Source organism: Sphaerodactylus townsendi, linkage group LG02 (assembly GCF_021028975.2).
Source record: "Sphaerodactylus townsendi isolate TG3544 linkage group LG02, MPM_Stown_v2.3, whole genome shotgun sequence".
Taxonomy (NCBI): domain Eukaryota; kingdom Metazoa; phylum Chordata; class Lepidosauria; order Squamata; family Sphaerodactylidae; genus Sphaerodactylus; species Sphaerodactylus townsendi.
Genome location: NC_059426.1, coordinates 162512370 through 162530464, shown reverse-complemented (window position 1 = coordinate 162530464; position 18095 = coordinate 162512370). Strand labels below are relative to the sequence as shown.

General features: G+C 44.0%; 1 protein-coding gene across 1 annotated transcript in view; it reads right to left on the bottom strand.

Annotated features, from left to right (window-relative positions):
- The window catches only part of TRAF3 (TNF receptor associated factor 3), a 121016-nt gene extending 112014 nt beyond the window's left edge, over positions 1-9002 (bottom strand). Inside the window, exons 1-2 of the mRNA XM_048484639.1 lie at positions 8753-9002; positions 7564-7627 (exon numbers count right to left, since the gene is read on the bottom strand). The gene's annotated coding sequence lies outside the window, so the exon portion shown is untranslated. The remainder of the gene's footprint in view (positions 1-7563; positions 7628-8752) is intronic.
- Between the last annotated feature and the right edge of the window lie 9093 nt (positions 9003-18095).

Sequence of the window (18095 nt, the reverse complement as noted above, 5' to 3'; positions counted from 1 at the left end):
CCTGGCATTTAACAGTGCATCTTCCTCCTTTGGGCATTAATAGATTTGTAAATCTGAGGGTAGCACCGCGTCTTTTTTTAAATTTAGATTCTTGCCCAGTATAGCAACAGGAACAGTATAAATAAGTAAGCTGATGATACAGACAGGCAGATAGAAGCTGTCATATTTCACACCAGTTATAGCCTACCAACTGTCTTCAAGGAAAGCCTCTTACCCAAGCATATAGGGACCCAAGTAGGGAGGTTAAAGGCACGTATCTAAGACTAAATGCCAAGTTCTCTACTATCTTCCAAAGTGCAAGAAAGAGCTTCTTAACAGATTTACTGAGCCATTTCATGAGCAAGGTGACTTCACCCAGAGGGGGGAAAAATGAAACCTCTCCAAGCAGGTGTAAGAAGACTCGTTTTTGTGGTGGAAGATTAACACAGCTTCCTCAGAGTAGTAGCTATTTCACACAGGAGTAAGTGAAATGGTGTTTTTGCACCTGTCCTTCAGAACCCTGTAGTGACAAAGATCAGGTATCAAGTGAAAAGGAAATTACATTTGACAGAACGTGAGTTCTGAAAGTGGCATACTATCAAACTCATCAATGCTCATACTCTCAATATCCATACAACCACTAGGTTCAACACACACAGCACAATTCACAATAGAGGGGGAAATCAGACATGGTAGGGCAATTGCATTATAGGATCAAAAGAAATTTTTAAAAAAATTAATTGTACCAGATCAACTATTAAGTAAAACTTCGGTACAGAAACAAGTATCTGATACAAGAGAAGTTTTTCTTCACACATATTCTGGCATAGCGTGACCAAATCCAGTCAAAGAGCTAGTGCAATGCAGTTTTCAGACATTCAGACTAAGATATGAGAGAACCAGATTCAAATACCAACTCGACCATGGAAGCTCACTGGGTAACAAGCCCACACACTCCCAGTCTAATCTACCTCACAGGGTTGTTGTCTGGCTAAAATGGATGAAAGGTGATAAGCAGCTTCAGAGTCAGTGTGGTGTAGTAGTTAAGAGTGGTGGACTCTAATCTGGAGAACCAGGTTTAATTTCCTGCTCCTCCACATGAGCGACAGGCTGTAATCTGATGAACCAGGTTTGTTTCCCCACTCCTACACATGAAGCCTGTTGGGTGACCTCTCAGAACTCTCTCAGCTCCACTTGCCTCACAAGGTGTATGTTGTGGGGAGAGGATGGGAAGGAGTTTTTAAGCTGCTTTGAGACTCCTAAAAGGTAGAGGTATAAAACCCAACTTTTCTTTTTCTTCCCACCAGGTAGAAGGATGGGACATAAAGGAAGTAAAATAAAACAAACAGCCATGCTTTCTAAAAAAATGAAACAGATTCTAACAATAGACTTATCACATACTCCTATTTCATTGACAGCAGTATTAACTCATACCCAGTTTCACCATGCCTAACCCCTTCAAATCATTTGGAATCAGAAACAGAATGTAAAACACAGTCTTTGAGCATTAAGCGCTCTTGATAACATACTGGATAATAAACCAAGGAACACAAGAAACAAGAAAGTTTGAATGTGTAACCCCCCCCCCCTTTCTGTCCCATAAGGAGCCTCAAATGGGGTTACGGGCAGTGGTGGGATCCAAAAATTTTAATAACAGGTTCCAATGGTGGTGGGATTCAAACAGTCCCTATTGGGCAGGGAGGTTGCTTTAGTAACCCCTTCTCGGCACTCAGAAAAAATTAGTAACCACTTCTAGAGAAGTGGTGAGAACTGGTTGGATCCCACCTCTGGTTACGGGTCTAGTGGTTAAGAGCAAGTAGGCTGGAATCTGGAGAACTGGGTTTGATTCCCTTCTAGGTATCTTGAATAAAATCTCTCCAGAGCTAAGCCATTTTTATGAGGTTTGGGAACTCCTTCCAAATTCTCCATTAAAAGTAACAGAAAATGTTCCTCTTCTATTCTTCATGTTACTGCACGTATAATAAAACATACTGCAGTATGGGTGCTACAGATTTATTTGCTGCAGTTAGCTCCTCTTCACATTGGGCCTTTTCAAAGCTACCATCCCTTTTCCTTAGAATATTTGTTTTTATGAGAAGATGAATCTCTGAAGACTATTCTTAATGTAAGATTGAGTACAAACAAGAACACCAGCCATTTGGGATTTAATTCTGAACAAAACTGCAAGCGTGAGCACGAGCGGGGCCGCCGGAATTGTCACTAGCACAAAGGGATGACAACCGGCTGAAAACATGTGTGCAAAGAAACTAGCTGAATCCAAGATCCATGACAAGGCAATGTAATACACCATCTACAGCAGGGCCTCCCAAACATTTTGAACCTGCTGAGACATCTGGAATTCTGAGACAGGATGGTACAGAGGCCCAACGACCAAATGGCTGTCACAGGAGGCAGAGCCAATCAAAGGCCCAACGACCAAATGGCTGTCACAGAAGGCAGAGCCAATCAAAGGCCCAATGACCAAATGGCTGTCACAGGAGGCGGAGCCAATCAAAGGCCCAACGACCAAATGGCTGTCACAGAAGGCAGAGCCAATCAAAGGCCCAGCAACCAAATGGCTGTCACAGGAGGCAGAGCCAATCAAAAAATGTCACCACAATTCAAGGAGGATATTGGCAGGCTGGGGAACAGGCCCAGAGGAAAGCAACCAAAATGGCTAAAGGTTTGGATTCCATGGCCTATGAAGAGAGGCTTAGGGAGCTCGGTAAGGAGACGAGAAGGTTAAGGGGTAACATGGTAGCCATGTTTAAATATTTGAAGGGATTTCATGTTGAAATTGGAGCAAGCTCGTTTTCTGCTGTTCCAGCAACCAGGACAAAGAATAATAGATTCAAAGTACAGGGAAAGAGATTCCATCTAAATGTTAGGAAGAACTTTCTGGCGGTAAGGGCTGTTCAACAATGGAATACATGGCCTCAGAGAATGGTGGAGTCTTCTTCTTTGGAGGTTTTTAAACACATCAAGGTTGCTTTCATTGGATGGCCATCTGTCCAGGGTGCTTTGATTGTGTCTTCCTACATGACAGGAGGTTGGACTTGAATGGCCCTTGTGGTCTCTTCCAACTCTATGATTCACCTCGATTTTATGTGCAAGAAATAAAAGTGAATGAGACCATGATAAGATCTGGAGGAAGGGGCCACCAGGATGCTGGAAACACTTTACTTCCTCCTCTGCATCTCACAAGGGCCTAAACAGAGATGACCCACACAAAAACCCACAATGACCAGTTGTCATCATGATTAACAGAGCAAGGTAGAAATTAGAGACACTCATCATTTATGAAGTGTTCTATCTTTCTTTCTTTCTTAGCATGTTCCTGGAGCTAACCTTTTAACTCTTTACCTCGCTAACTGAGGTTTTCTCAAATCGTTCTGTACCAATCAATCAAGAAATCAAAAGCACTTTTCTTCAGATGCAGGTCTAGTTATACCATTCAGATCTTCATAATGTTGCTTCAGGCTACAGTAACAGCCTTATCATGGATCTCCTCAACTCTTCTGAAGTACTTCTAGAACACCATACTTATTAGAGTACCATAAAGATAACTACTGTATCTCAATCTACAACTAATTGCAATCTGACTCAAAAGCAACTTCTGCCAACATTGCAACAGCTACATCTTCAGGGGGAAAAAATCATGAGGCAAATATTAATGAGGTAAAGAGGGAGAAGGATCACCTATCGACAGATACACTAAGAAAATCTAAAAAGCAGCAAGATGAAAAAAACTAATAACATAGCTGCGTTTCATAGGTTAGAGTTAAAGGTGAGCCCTTATGCCAATCTCCAGATGGAAAAAATATGAAAAGGGATTATAGATTCAAATATTTGAGATTAAAGAAGATATTTTTATTTGGGTTCAATCTGGAGGCTATAGCAACACAACCAAGTGACCAAGAGAAACATTAATGAATGTTATATGGCCTCTTCTCTGGTACAAATTTAATGTAACTTTCTAAATCATATTTTAAGATATAGTTCTGAGCCATTAAATGAGTTCCAGGTGATGTGTGGGATATGGTTCAAGTTTACTCCATTGGATTTTATGTCTGTAGGCCCTGTGAAAACACTGTATCCACATGTGGACATCTGAGTAGTTTATCACCCTTGGTGACTAAATATGTATCTAAAAGACCCTGATTAATCATAAACAAGAATGCTTTTCTGCATTTCAGAATTCTTTTTTAAAAATCTATAGGTACAACCAGAGGATCCCTCAAGAACTCTATTAGCATAGACACCCACCCTAATATATTTCAGTCCATCACTTAATGTGCATGATATTTTCTGGTAAGAAGTCAAGAAGTCCACATACGCAATAAGGCAGTATTTTTATATTGGTCTACAGAACATCAACAACCCATCAGTACTTTATATTCGGATCCAGAGACATGTTAGATGTTGGTAGTTCTAAGAATCTTTTCCTCACAAGACACACTGTCAACCAGAGTCACTTTACCAAACACAGCATCCACCAATACCTGGTTCACTTTAAAGACATATCCCACTAGGCCATGCTGGCAGGGGCTGATGGGAATTGTAGTCCATAACATCTGGAGTGCCAAAGGTTTGCCACCACTGCACTAGGAGGAGCAAGGCTATGTTCATAATAATCATGTTTTTTTAAAAGAACAGCATATGCAATACATTAACATACAATACAAGGAGTATTATTATTATTATTATTATTTATTAAATTTGTATACCGCCCGATCCCCGAAGGTAGGGGGAAATATGGATATGCTTATGAGTTTCCTCTCACCTATGAGGAAATTCTGGAAAATTCTGTATTCCTCATAGCAAAGCCATCTGGCGGTGGAAGAAAGTTTATAGCCATATAATAGGTTGATCTTAGAAAACTACAGTTCCCATCAGCCACTGCTGTACAATGAGGCAGTTCATATGAATGTATTAAAGCTATGAATGAAAAGGAAGGAAGATTACACCTTCCAGGAACACCTGTCCTACCAGATGTCCACATATGCTCATAGCATTTCCAGAGGGTCTGCAGACATAAAATGCAATAGAATATTCAACATTCCACATACAAACTGGGAACTAGGTACACGGTGCAGAAATTCACGCATTAGATCTTTTGAGGACAGGCTCAATGCAAATAATATACCACTGTAAAATAGAGCTGGAGATGAGACAGGCATGTCCAGTGAGTAGGGTGGGAAGGCGTAGTTTTGCATCTCTGTCACTGAAGTAGCTTCCTCTCATAGAGGCATTCATAATAACTAACTCAATGGCTGTGGCCAAGAAAAAAATATTGTACTATCCAGTAAATAGTAAGTCAACTGAACAGACTATGTTGGAGGAAAGGGTGGGAAACATTACCCTATCCTATTTAAGACAGCAGGTCCTTCTGGGAGGAAAAGGCATGTCACCATTTACGGAATAAAGATGGTAGCAAGTCTAGCTACTAAAACATTGTACACTTTGTATTGTCGAAGGCTTTCACGGCCAGATTGATTCAATCTGAGAAGTTGTTGTGAGTTTAGGTTGTGGAACAGAATTAGATCTTGTAAAACCTTTAACGTTTTGCCTGCATCTGGACACAGTGTATAACAGACTTCTCTTTGTGATACACCCCTGAAGATGCCAGCCACAGATTCAGGCAAAATGTTCGGAACAAGATCTACCAGACCACGGCCACACAGCCCGGAAAACCCACAACAACCAATTGCATACTTTGCTTATGTGGACAAAGGCAGAAATATTTGGAATAGCTGGAATTCAAATCAAAAACAAAACTCAAGAACTCTGCTCGGCAGCCCAATATACGGGCTTCCACTGCTCGACCCAGCCTTGCTCCCCCCCACCACCACGCCACATGTGTACGTACTGCAATAGAGAAGTCATTTGAGGACATTTACGCACGTACACAGCAAGTTTGCACGCATCCAGATCCTCCAGATCCCCATTCACATGGCAGCCTCATTCTGTGAACATTTCATGAAATTCTGGAATTTCATGGATGCTGTTCTTCATCAATGATCAAGAAAATAATTGCACAAGAGAAAAATGTCCAGAAAAAGTTGATTTAGCCCCAAAGTAGACTCCTATCTTCTGGAGGCACTGCAGAAACAACTAGTACATTAAGTCGATTTTAACAACTGCCTAGTTCCAATTTCACACCAAATTGGTACGGTACCCATGTCGTTACTGATGAATTTCAGAAAACGATAGCCATAACATCCTTCGGCAACCACTTTCGGCTGGGATTAAGTCCTTAGCTATAGCTCACAAGATGGTTTACACACATTACCCTCCTTACTAATAAAATTTTTCAACCAAGCTATGTTTAAGAAATGCACCTTCCATACAGGTTCCAACACTGTTCTTTTAAATACTGCTTACATTTCTAAGCATGTGCACAAGCCCGACATAGGAAGCATGCTTTTGTTGCCCAAGCTGAAGATAGATCACTGTTTCCATTCTTAACCAGTACGCTCAGGGGCTTCCCAACATAACCATGAAACCACACATGCAAAACGCCAGAGTCATTCGGTCTCCTACACAGAACACGACTGCTGCTAAGCATTTTCAAACCATGCAAACGTACATTTTACACCCGAATGCAACTTCACAGAACTACCTGCTGTTATTTTACTGAGCATAAAACTTGTCGCTTCAAACGCCCTCTGCAAAAATAACACCAAAGAGGCTGCGGACCCAGACGTGGCCGTTTGTCACAATTCAGCTACCTTAGCCGTGACTTCAAACATCTGTTTTACTCAACAGCCAGTGTCAGAATCCATACTGTAAGCCATTCACTGCACCGCATTCAATGACATGGATGCTGAAATGGGGGAAAAAAACCCTAGCTCTTTCATTTATTACTATATACCCAGCATACGGTACAACTGGTGGAATTGTGAGAAGTTAAAAGACATTCAGGCTCAGAGGCCAATGCCGTGCAAAACTGAGCTAGCCCAGCCAACTGCACCCACTGAAGTCGTATCAATGTACCGTTTCCTGAAAACTCATTGATCACGATGTACAAGATTCATCCTTCACTATATAACAACTGTTTCTATCTTGCTGGCTGCACAGGACTATCCTGTGCTTTCCACATTTTCGTTCATTTTGCTACCACCAGATGAAGCAGAGATGTTTTAAATTAATTTAGAGGGACGAAGCATAGAATTCCATGCAGTCCGTAATCTTACAAATTGAACATTGGCAGTATGTTGGTTCCACACTATGGAGACATGGCTAGCATGAAAAGTTAACCATGATTTTCCTGTTTTCATGCCTTTCTGTAAATGTGCATCTCTGATTGGATCTGTTAAGTGGCTCGGCTTCCTGGCTGTCTCTCTATCACATATGCACACCCACACACACATATAGCATTCTCTGTTTATGATTTTAACAAATAATAGGTTCATCTGCAGAGAAATGACTCAGAATAAACTTTTTAACAATTCATTTTTCTTCATGGCACTAGATCAATGACGCAATAATACACAAATGTGTACTGTGTGTGAAAAGCATGAGCATCTAAAGCATTGGGAGGTTACATCAAACAGAACAATTAACAATATAATGCCATAATACCTTCTTGCTGTCTCTTTTTACAGTAACAAGCTGTTCCTTCCGCACTGGCTTACAAAGCTATCCCCTATGAAAGAGCAGAAAAGATATCCCTAGTCAGAAAGCACGGACCCATTATTATACTGAATTTTATCTCAGGCTAAAGCCTTCCTCGGCTTCTTGTTTTTGACCTGCATCAGGCACAAGCTATCCTTTACTGAAACTGGAAATACAACCTGGCAGAGCATCCATGCAATCCCTGATCCCTGCGAAGCGTTCAAGCCACAAGCAGCCTTTGAAGATGGAAAGTTGGTACAAGGAGGAGTTGCCCCAAGTGAATTAGACCACCCCCTAAAAAAAAACCCCACACAAAAAGACGGACACTGCTCCTTTAAAGGCTCCGGCCCGCTCACACTAACTGCATATGGAGGGGAGAGCCAGGAATTGGGAGAGTGTTCTGCATTCAAACAACACATCAAATGCATGCAAGGCACCTCTCGCGCAGAGCAAGAATGCTCCCCTCCCCACACAATCTGCATTCAAAGACTTACTGATCAGAGCCACCGACCAGGGAGAGTTGGGGGGGGGGGGGGCTTGCACATCTGTTTTCCCCTCCCCCCCAAAAAAACCCCCAAATTATACACGGCCTCCTTGCGAGACATAGACATGCTAGGGTGAAAACAAAAGAAGCAACAGCTTGGAGGATGACTGAGTGCCTGAGTCTAGGCAATCCGGAGTCTTGAGCAGCCAGCTCAGAGGGAATCGCTCGCAGGGCAGCAGACCGGAGACCGAATTCGCTTGCTCCTGTGCACCAAAGAGCCTGCACGAGCGCCTGGGCTTATGGCGGGGGAGAAAGAGCCCTGTGTGGGGCAGAGAGGAGTGTCCCACAACCTGGCGCAACGCGGATTTCCCCCCTTTTGCGGGTAAAGCCCGCAAGGCGACAAGCCCCTGGATGCATGGAGCTTGCAACCCCAGCTGCATTCGCCTCTCCGCCACGATTGCACAGACACACCGCAGCCTCAGACAGACAGGCAGGCAGGCAGGCAGAGACGCACACATACACACCCCTCGGGCAGCAGCCTCTCTCTCCCCTCCGGAGCAGCACCCGCATTCCCGCCGCGCCTCCCCCCCCCCCCCCCACGCCAAAGCCCTGGCAATGCAGCAAAGCAGCCCCGGCAGCCGTCGCAGCAGCAGCAGCCCCCGCCAGCCCTACCTGCTGCTCTCTCGCCTGCGTGCGAGGAGGGGGAGAGACCCGGCGGCGCTGCAGCAAAGCCAGCCCCGACGCAGCCCGGCTGGAAAGTCCCTGGTGCGCTGCCCCGGCGCTCTCCCCCGCCCCGCCCCGCACTTCCTCTCCCGCCCGCCGAGCCCAGGCTGGAAATCCCCGGCGCGCCGCGCTCCCTTCTCGCGCCCGGCCCGGCTCGGCTCGCTCCACCACGCAGCGCAGCGCCAGGCGCGGCTCGCCACCCGGCTGCTCGGCGCGGGCCAGCGGGAGGGCGGGGCCTGGGCGGTGGCGCCGCCCCTCGGCCGACGGCTGACTGGTGGGCTCCCCTGCCTGGGGGGGCGGGGACGGAAGGGCAGCGGGAGGGAAGCAGCACGCAGGGATTTCATTCAAGCCGCGGCTGCGTTTCTCCTCGCCAGCGCCACGGAGGATTGGAAGGAAGAAGCCCCGAAGCAGCCCTTGGGACCCGGGAAGTGAGCCCCGGAACCTGGTTTCCCCTTTGCTCTGAATCGTGGGAAGCGGCATTGGAGAAGAAAGGGTCTCTCTGAGCGTGTGCAGAGTGTCGCTTTTGCCACGTATTGGGGGGGAAGGATTGTTTGTGCCTGATTTTGTGTGTGTGTGGTGGGGAGCGGGAACATTATGCATTATTTTTCTTACTCTTGCGTCGTTTTAGCTCCTAAAGCACTGTTTTTACATTGTCGCCCTGGACTCAAGTGATCTATCGGTGCCCAAAACGTTTGTGCCGCTGCAAAATAACCTCTGCCATGTATGTACAAGTAGAAGGTGAGCCCTAGTATGTCCTGATTGGGGGCGGGGCGGGGGTCGAATTGTGCATTGTTATTCTTATCTTGTGTAGAAGCCACAGCTATAGCCTCAAAAGAGCCATCTCCAGATGTTGTTGGAAACAAGTATGATTATTCTATAGGGCATCAAATGTTGAGTTCAGCCATAATGAAGTGTAGCACTGGGTAAGATTGCCAACTTCCAGGTGGGGTCTTGTGTTCTCCCAGAAATATAACTGATCTATAGGGAACTGATCTAAGGGCAGCCTCACATCCATATGAGCTTTTCCCACTCCCTGCCAAATTCTGCCCTCTCCAGGCCCCATCCCAAGTCTCTAGCAGTTTCCCAAGTTACAGTTGGCAATCCTCGCCTGAGGTCAGCTGTTTTATGTGCATGAGGTGAATTAGGTGTTCCCAAGATTGCCTTTTCTTTTATTTAAAAACCCCAGTACAACAGGAAGTGAAGTCAGAAGTGGAGCGAGGGGGGAACTGTGCCTGGGGCACGTGTGCGCCCTGTGCCCCTGCCGCAGCGCTGTCCGCCCCGAAAGGCCACGCCCCCTCCACTGCTCCACCCATAGTATCATGCCCAACCGGCCCCATTGGTGCTATGCCACTGAGTGAAGCCCAGCCCTCCAAAATGTGGCCTTCAGTCCCAAGTGTTGCAGTCTGTCCAACCAAAACTAGGCCTGAGCTCGGGACATCGATTTTGCATGCTGTCTCAGGCACTGCCTAAACATATCCTGCTGCTATAACTACAGGTAACTTTGCAACAGGTTTTCTAGCTACAGGTGACATTTGCAAGAGATAAATGGTGTTTGAATCTGATGCACATCGATTACAGTTTATCCCATCCTTCTTCTAAGGAGTATGCATAATTTTCTCTTCATCCTGTGAGGCAGATAAGACTGAATCGGGCTCAGCTTCATGGTTGGGGAGAGGGGGTTAACCCAGGTCTTCCCAACCTTAGCCCGGCACTGCAGTCATGACATCACACTGGCTCGACCTTTAATGGTGGGAAGTTAAAAAAAAAAGAAGCGAGGCTGGTTCAGTGGTACCTCATCTACTTGGCATGCAGGAGATTCCACAGCTGAAGAAGCATTCTCCCGCTAAAAGACCAGGAAATGATGAAATGAAAAACGTATTCTCGAGAGCTTGCAATACTGATCTTGGTCTGATTCTGAGAGCTTGCAAAGTTGCTGCCACTCAGAACAGGCAATACAGATCGTGGTCTGATTCTGCATAAGGCAGCACCTCACCCCAAAAGCAGAGATGTTGAAGAAGACGTAAATGAATAGGAGCTGACCCTGAGCCTTGTGCAAATGATTAAAACCCACCCAATGATTGTAAATCAATTAAAAACATGTCATTTGCTGTCAAGATTTTCTAACAAGCATTAAACATCTATGGGCATGTATAAGAATACAGTTTATTCGAGGACTATTTTGGTGGCCCGATTGGGGTCTTCCACTATATAGACATGTGACTACATGACGCATAATTTCTGTCATATTTATTTACTCAACAAATGAACAAGTTTACTCAAAAAGAGAACAGAAGATAATGCACCAGGTTTTGGTGTTGGTTGTGCCAGCAGGCCTGATTTGGATTGTGGACTAGGTGTTGTGGAAGATGGCCTACACGATGGACTTCACCTTTTAAGGATGGTGACGAACTGTTTTGGAGGAGCTTGGGGAGATACATCAGGAAAGCTTTCAACTGACCCCACCAGGGAAAGGAGATGACCAATGTAGGCATTTAAATGAAGAAGAACAAACCGAAGCCCACCTGGGAAAGCCAGGGCAAATGAAGCCAAGGGTGTGGGGCTTCAAGTGCCTATGTACCAGTGCCCACACCTTGAGCTATAAGAAGCTTGAGTTTCTAATGCAGACAGAGGAATATATTTTAGTGGACATTATAAAGTTGGAGGATGATTCCCATGACTGCAATATTGTCGTGGATGGATATGAGTTCAAGAAAAACTGAAAGGATTGTGGAGGAGACAGAGTGGTACTGTATGTGAGGAGAGCATTTGCTTGTCAGAAAATACTGGAAGAGGAGGATGACAGCCCAGTGGAAAGTCTCATGGTGAGGATAAGAGAAGGAAGGACAAACAGTATCGTGGTTAGTCTGCTGTAGACCACCTGACCAGGGTGAGGAGAGGGATGCTACCATGCTTGAGCGGCTTGATAGTGTAGCCAAGCAACATGACCTTGTAGTTATGGTGGACTTCAGCTTACCTGATGTGTATTGAGAGACAAATTCTGCTAATCTTCCATCGTTACACAACTTCCTCGCCTGCCCAACCAACAACTTCCTTTCTCAGATAGTGGAGAAAGCTTTGAGGGGCTTGACAATACTCTACTTAATATTAACCAACAGGCAAAATTCGACAGATGAGGTAAAAGTGCGTTACCCAGGGTTTAAAAAAATTACTGCAGTAAGGCAAGCGAAACAAGTTGCGAAACAATTATCGAGGATATGTCCAAAGAATCTGAAAAAGAGTTGGCTTTTATACCTCCCTTTACTCTACCTTTAAGGAGTCTCAGGGTAGTTTAGAATCATCTTCCCATCTCCTTCCCACCACAGAGGTAGGGGGTGGTGAGAGAACTGTGACTAGCCCAAGGTCACCCAGCAGACTTCATATGTAGGAGTGGGGAAGCAAACCTGATTCACTAAATTAGAGTTTGCTGCTCCCAATCACTATACAACACTCGCTGGGAGAGGTTTTAAAAATTCCGTCTAACTCTAAAGAGAATTCACCGATATTAGAAATAAGAAAATCAAAGGAGCATTAGATAAAGAAGAAGGAAAGGTAGACCAAACTGCAGCGTTTGAGTAAAATGGACAAAATGAAAATTGCATCGATTAATATTAATAGCCTAAATTTCCCCTCTCAAGTAAACAAAAATATTTTGTCAATTGAAAAAGCAAAGGGCCATTATATATGTATCCAAGAAACTTATATAAAGAAAAAAACATGAACTTGTACTAAATAATAAGAAATAGGGTTAAGTGTGTGTATCATCAGCAAATAATAAAATAATTCCGGTTTATATAAATAACTTACACATATATGTTTTAGAAGAATTAAAAGACTCAGATAGAAGATATCGTATTCTGAAGATTAGGATCCCCAAAGGCAAGATCTGCATGTTGCCAAGATTTATGTCCCAAATAATGCAAGAGAAAAATTGTGTTCAACCTATATGAAGATTGTCGAGGAGAAGAAATAATGATCTTTGGGATCCTGTATGGGGTCATGGATCCCAAAAAAGACAGATAAAAAAACCCAAAAAAAGGTAGATTCCCCCAAAATGTTCAGATTGTGATTGGATTAGAGACCTAAGATGGATACAAAACTTTGAGAAAGAAACATAATATTAGAAACGGCAGATTCCGAAGAAAGAAAATCAACGAGGAAAAAATATAGTGCAAAACAAAAATCATGTAATTAGAGATGGACTGTTTAAATTTGAGAAGTTACGCAAAGAAGAATTAGTCCTCCAATATATTCTTTAATGTCACTTATGGAGATTTATTATGATAAGAACATGGTGAAAAATGCTGACTTTATAATACATGGAGATATAATGGACGGTCAAGGAGAAAATAAGCCCTGGCAAATAAAATAAAGGACAAGACAAGAAAATACAATGGCTGTTATATTTTCAAGTGGTTTAAAGATTAAAAAAGAAATTAAAACAGCAATAGAAATAATAAGGAAACTGACAGGATTCAAAAAAGGAGATTATAATTTATTAGGACAAATTTCTAAACTATTACATCAATTTGATATAGAAACAGAACAAGTGAAAACATGTATGGTCAGATGGATACAAAACTTTGAGAAAGAAACATCCTTTCAACAAAGGGAAGCTTTATGGTCAAAAGGTATAAAATTTACAGCCAGCCATACATTAAGAAAAAAATGATGCAAGATGTTCTATCGATGGTATATCACTCCAAAGGATATTGAGAAGATGTATAAGAATTATTATGGGAAATATTGGAAATGTAAAGAAGTGGATTATAGAAGAACTTTGTCAGTATTTGATAATGGCAGCCAGAGTAGTATTTGCAACAAAATGAAAAGCAGAATATTCAAGTCAAAAGAACTGGGAAGATAAATTAATGGCAAAATTAACTAATTTTGTGAATGAGTGACTAAAGAATTTCAAAATAAATGGAAAGTGTATTATTGATATTATTCCCCACCCCCGAAGAATAATGGTGGAAAATGAGGATATTGTTGAAATAAAGTATTTTTTTCATTGACCTTGATAATTTATGTGAGATTGAAAAGGGATTAAAAGCAAAATAGATTAATAATCAATTATCAATTAAATTTTTAAAAATGAGAATAGCATAATATTTATTTAATGACAGGTTTTTTAGAAAGTTATGAAAGAAGTTATTAGTGTTTTTAAATCTTGGATTATTAGAATTCATATTATTTATAGTTGTTATTATTATTATTAACCATGCTTGATACAATAGGTACAATGTCCAGAAAACTACAGGCTAGTTAGTCTGACCTCTATTTCAGGGAAGATATTGAAGCAGATTTTAAAAGAGTCAAGCTGGGAACATCTGAAGGACAGTGTATTGTCAAAGGCTTTCATGGCTGGATTCAACTGGTGGGTTTTCCGGGCTGTGTGGCCGTGGTCTGGTGGATCTTGTTCCTAACGTTTCACCTGCATCTGTGGCTGGCATTTGAACCTCTGACGGTGCCAGCCACAGATGCAGGCAAAATGTTAGGAACAAGATCCACCAGACCATGGCCACACAGCCCGGAAAACCCACCAGAACCAATCTAAAGGACAACTCGGTGATCTGAGCAAGTCTGCACGGATTTGACCCAAACAGATTCTGCCAGACACATCTTTCTTTCTTTGATTGACTGTTGGGCTTATTGGATTATGGGAACACTGTCAACATTATTTATCTGAATTTAAGTAAACCTTTCGTTAAGGTTTCCCATGATGGGTAAACTGGAGAACTGAGGACTGGACTCTGGGATAGTTAGGTGGATAGGGGACCTGGTTGGAGAACCACACTCAAAGAGTAGTCAGTAGCATTTCATCTGATTGGACAGAGGGGTCCAGAGGGTTCAGTTCTGGGCTCAGCATTTGTTTTATAAAAGAGCTGGAGGAGGGGGTGAGGGGACTACTCGTTAAGTTTGTAGCTGACAAATTGGGAGGATAGTGAAGCTAGAGATGGAATTCAGCAACATTTGAATACACTGGAGAAGTGGGCAGAGGTGAACCAGATGCAACTCAGTAAGGATAAATGCAGAGTTCTGCATCTGGGCCACAAAAATGAGAAACATGCATACTAGGTGGGGGTCACAATTTTGGATAGCTGGGTAAACAAGATATTTGGGTACAGTAGACTATTAGCTAATTAGGAGCAGTCAGTGTGATGCAGTGGCATAAAATGCTAATGCAGTCTTGGGGTGTATCAAGAGAAGCATAATATCTAAATCACAAGATGTAGTCATACTGCACACAGCACTGGCCAAACTATCCCTGGAGTTCTGTGTGGCCTGTGTTCGGGTGGCCTCACTTGAAAAAGAATATCGACCAAATGAAACGGATACAGAAGAGAGTAATGAGGATGATCGGGGGCCTGAAGACCAAGCTGTACGAAGAAAGGCTGAGGAACTTGGGAATGTTTAATCTGGAGTTGGGTTTAAATTATGGATGGAAAGGTACTAGCTTGTTATTGGGGGGGGGGGTTGACAGAGTAATTCAGCAGTGGAATTGGATGCCCAGGGAGACTGTGAGTTCCCCCTCACTGGCAGTCGTCAATGAGCACTGGTCAGGGTTTCTTGAGACTCATCCTGCATTACGAAGATTGGATTAGATGGCCCATGTTGCTCCTTCCAACTCTATGGTTCTGTGAAAATTTGGAATTCACTGCCAGAAGATGGCCACCGGTATGGATGGATTTAAAATGGAACTAGACAGATTCATGGAGGACAGGTCTATTAGTGGCTACTAGACATGATGCTCAAAAGGAGCCTCTATATCAGTGGTGGCGAACCTTTGGCACTCCAGATGTTATGGGCTACAATTCTCATCAGCCTCTCCCACCATGGCCAATTGGACATGCTGGCAGGGGCTGATGGGAATTGTAGTCCATAACATCTGGAGTGCCAAAGGTTCGCCACCACGGCTTATATTCAGAGGTATTAAACTTCTGTATACTAGCTGCAGAAGGCACCATCAGAGGAAGGCCTGAGTCTCTACACCATCATGGGTGCTTCCGCACTTACTGTGTTGTACCGGTGTCTACTCAGGTTCAACTCAGTGTATCCGCACTACAACCGAGCTCGACGTTGTCTTGTCTCTGTTCCCCCCGCTCGGAACCGCGACATCCCTGTCGCAGTTATGAACTGCGACTCGCTGGTGGAACAAGGTCGATATCGCTTCGAAGCTTTGAAATGCGGACGCATCGAAACGACACCGCATCCATTCAACCAATCAGGAGCCGCTTCATTCGCATGTGCAGAACGGGAGAGTCGTGACGGGCAGAGAGCGCGGCTTTTTTTATACAGTTTCCCTCACGTTTCGAAGCTACGATATCGAGATCGTTTCAAAGTGACGAGGAGAAATCACTGACTGGAAAAATTTTGGCGCCAAAGCTTCGTAGCTCCGACTGCGCCGGAAGTAGTTCAGCGTGTCAGTGCTACGTAGCTGCGACGTACGGAAACTGTAAAAAAAAAAAAACGAAGAACGTTCCCGTTTCCCACCGTAACACAAGCGCCAATCACGATCGAGGAGCGAAACAGGTACCCGCCCACTTAGCTCGGTTCCAGGGGGCCAAGGAAGTTGCTGTGCGGACAGCCAGGAATCGCCCCCCATTGAAGGGAACCGAGTCGACCTTCACTCCCTTTTGTAGTGCGGAAACACCTTATTGGTCCTCCAGGGCAACCAGTTGGTCACTGTGAGACAGGCTACTGAACTAGATGGACCACTGGTCTTATCCAACTGGGCTTGTCTTATGTTCTTATGGGAAAAGACCCTCGTGTAAGAGCTGCACAGTCTCATTTGGTGAGTCATTGAAAGCACTGTGGTGGGGAACAGCCAAAGGGAAAGTGGCATACCATAGTATGGCCCAATCATATCATGTCATTAACATATACCAGCCAGCATAGAGTAGTGATTAAGAGCAGCAGACTCTGATCTGGAGAACCTGGTTTGATTCACCACTCCTCCACATGAGTGACTGAGGCTTATCTGGTGAACCAGGATTGTTTCCCTTCTCCTACAGATGAAGCCTGCCGGGTGACGTTGGGCTAGTCCAGGGGTAGGGAACCTGCGGCTCTCCAGATGTTCAGGAACTACAATTCCCATCAGCCCCTACCAGCATTGGCCAATTGGCCATGCTGGTAGCGGCTGATGGGAATTGTAGTTCCTGAACATCTGGAGAGCCGCAGGTTCCCTACCCCTGGGCTAGTCACAGTTCTCTCAGACCTCTCTCAGCCCCACTGACCTCACAAGATGCCTATTGTCAAGAGGGAAGGGAAGGTGATTGTAAACTACTTAGAAACTCCTTATAGGTAGATAGAAGTGGGGTATAAAAAAACCAACTCTTCTTCTACTTCATCTCCAAGCACTTCATCTCCAAAGCTCCAAACAATGTCACTTAAAGGTCCAACATAAATATAAAATAGCATTGGTCAAACACCACGAAGGGAATCCTACACTGCTGGTTCAGAATTGCCTATGATGACTTTCCTGAATACATTCAGACCGAAAGGATGGAAACCACTTCAATACTGTTCTCTTTATATTTTGTACGAAGTGGTTGATGGGATCAGCCAGCAGAAAAATCCGAAGTGGCCCCTCTGTCCATCTGCAAACAGAGATCATGTACCACAATGATGGCAAACCTTTTCGAGACCGAGTGCCCAAATTGCAACCCAAACCCCACTTATTTATTGCAAAGTGCCAACACAGCAATTTAACCTGAATACTGAGGTTTTAGTTTAGAAAAAAACAGTTGGCTCCAAGGCGTGCGTTAATCAAGAGTAAGCTTGGTGGTAGCCGGTGGCTTTGCTTTGAAGCAACCGGGCAACTCTTCCAACAGGTGAATCATGACTCTAGGAAGGTTTACTTAGAAGCAAACCTCGTTGCCAGCAACCAAGCTTACTACCAGGTAAAGGATCACACTTTAGTTCTTCACATGAAAATCAGTGAGGCTTAACAGGGTAACCTACACTGCTTTCCCAAAACTAGGTCTTAGGTTTAATGCTAATAATTGAGCCCAGTGGCCCAGGCCAGCCTAGATGGGGGGGGGGGCGCACTCTGTTTGCATGTGCCCACAGAGAGGGCTCCGAGTGCCACCTCTGGCACCCGTGCCATAGGTTCGCCACCACTGATGTACCAGAACAACTGCCTAGCAAACTAATATAATGATGTTAATGAATAAAGGCCTAACCTACAGACAGTGGAATTTTGATATGTTTTTTTGTGGCTCGCTGTGCAGTCTGAAAGGCCTGCTTTAAACAATGACACTTGCAGGACAAGAGAACTCAGTAGCAGAAGCTC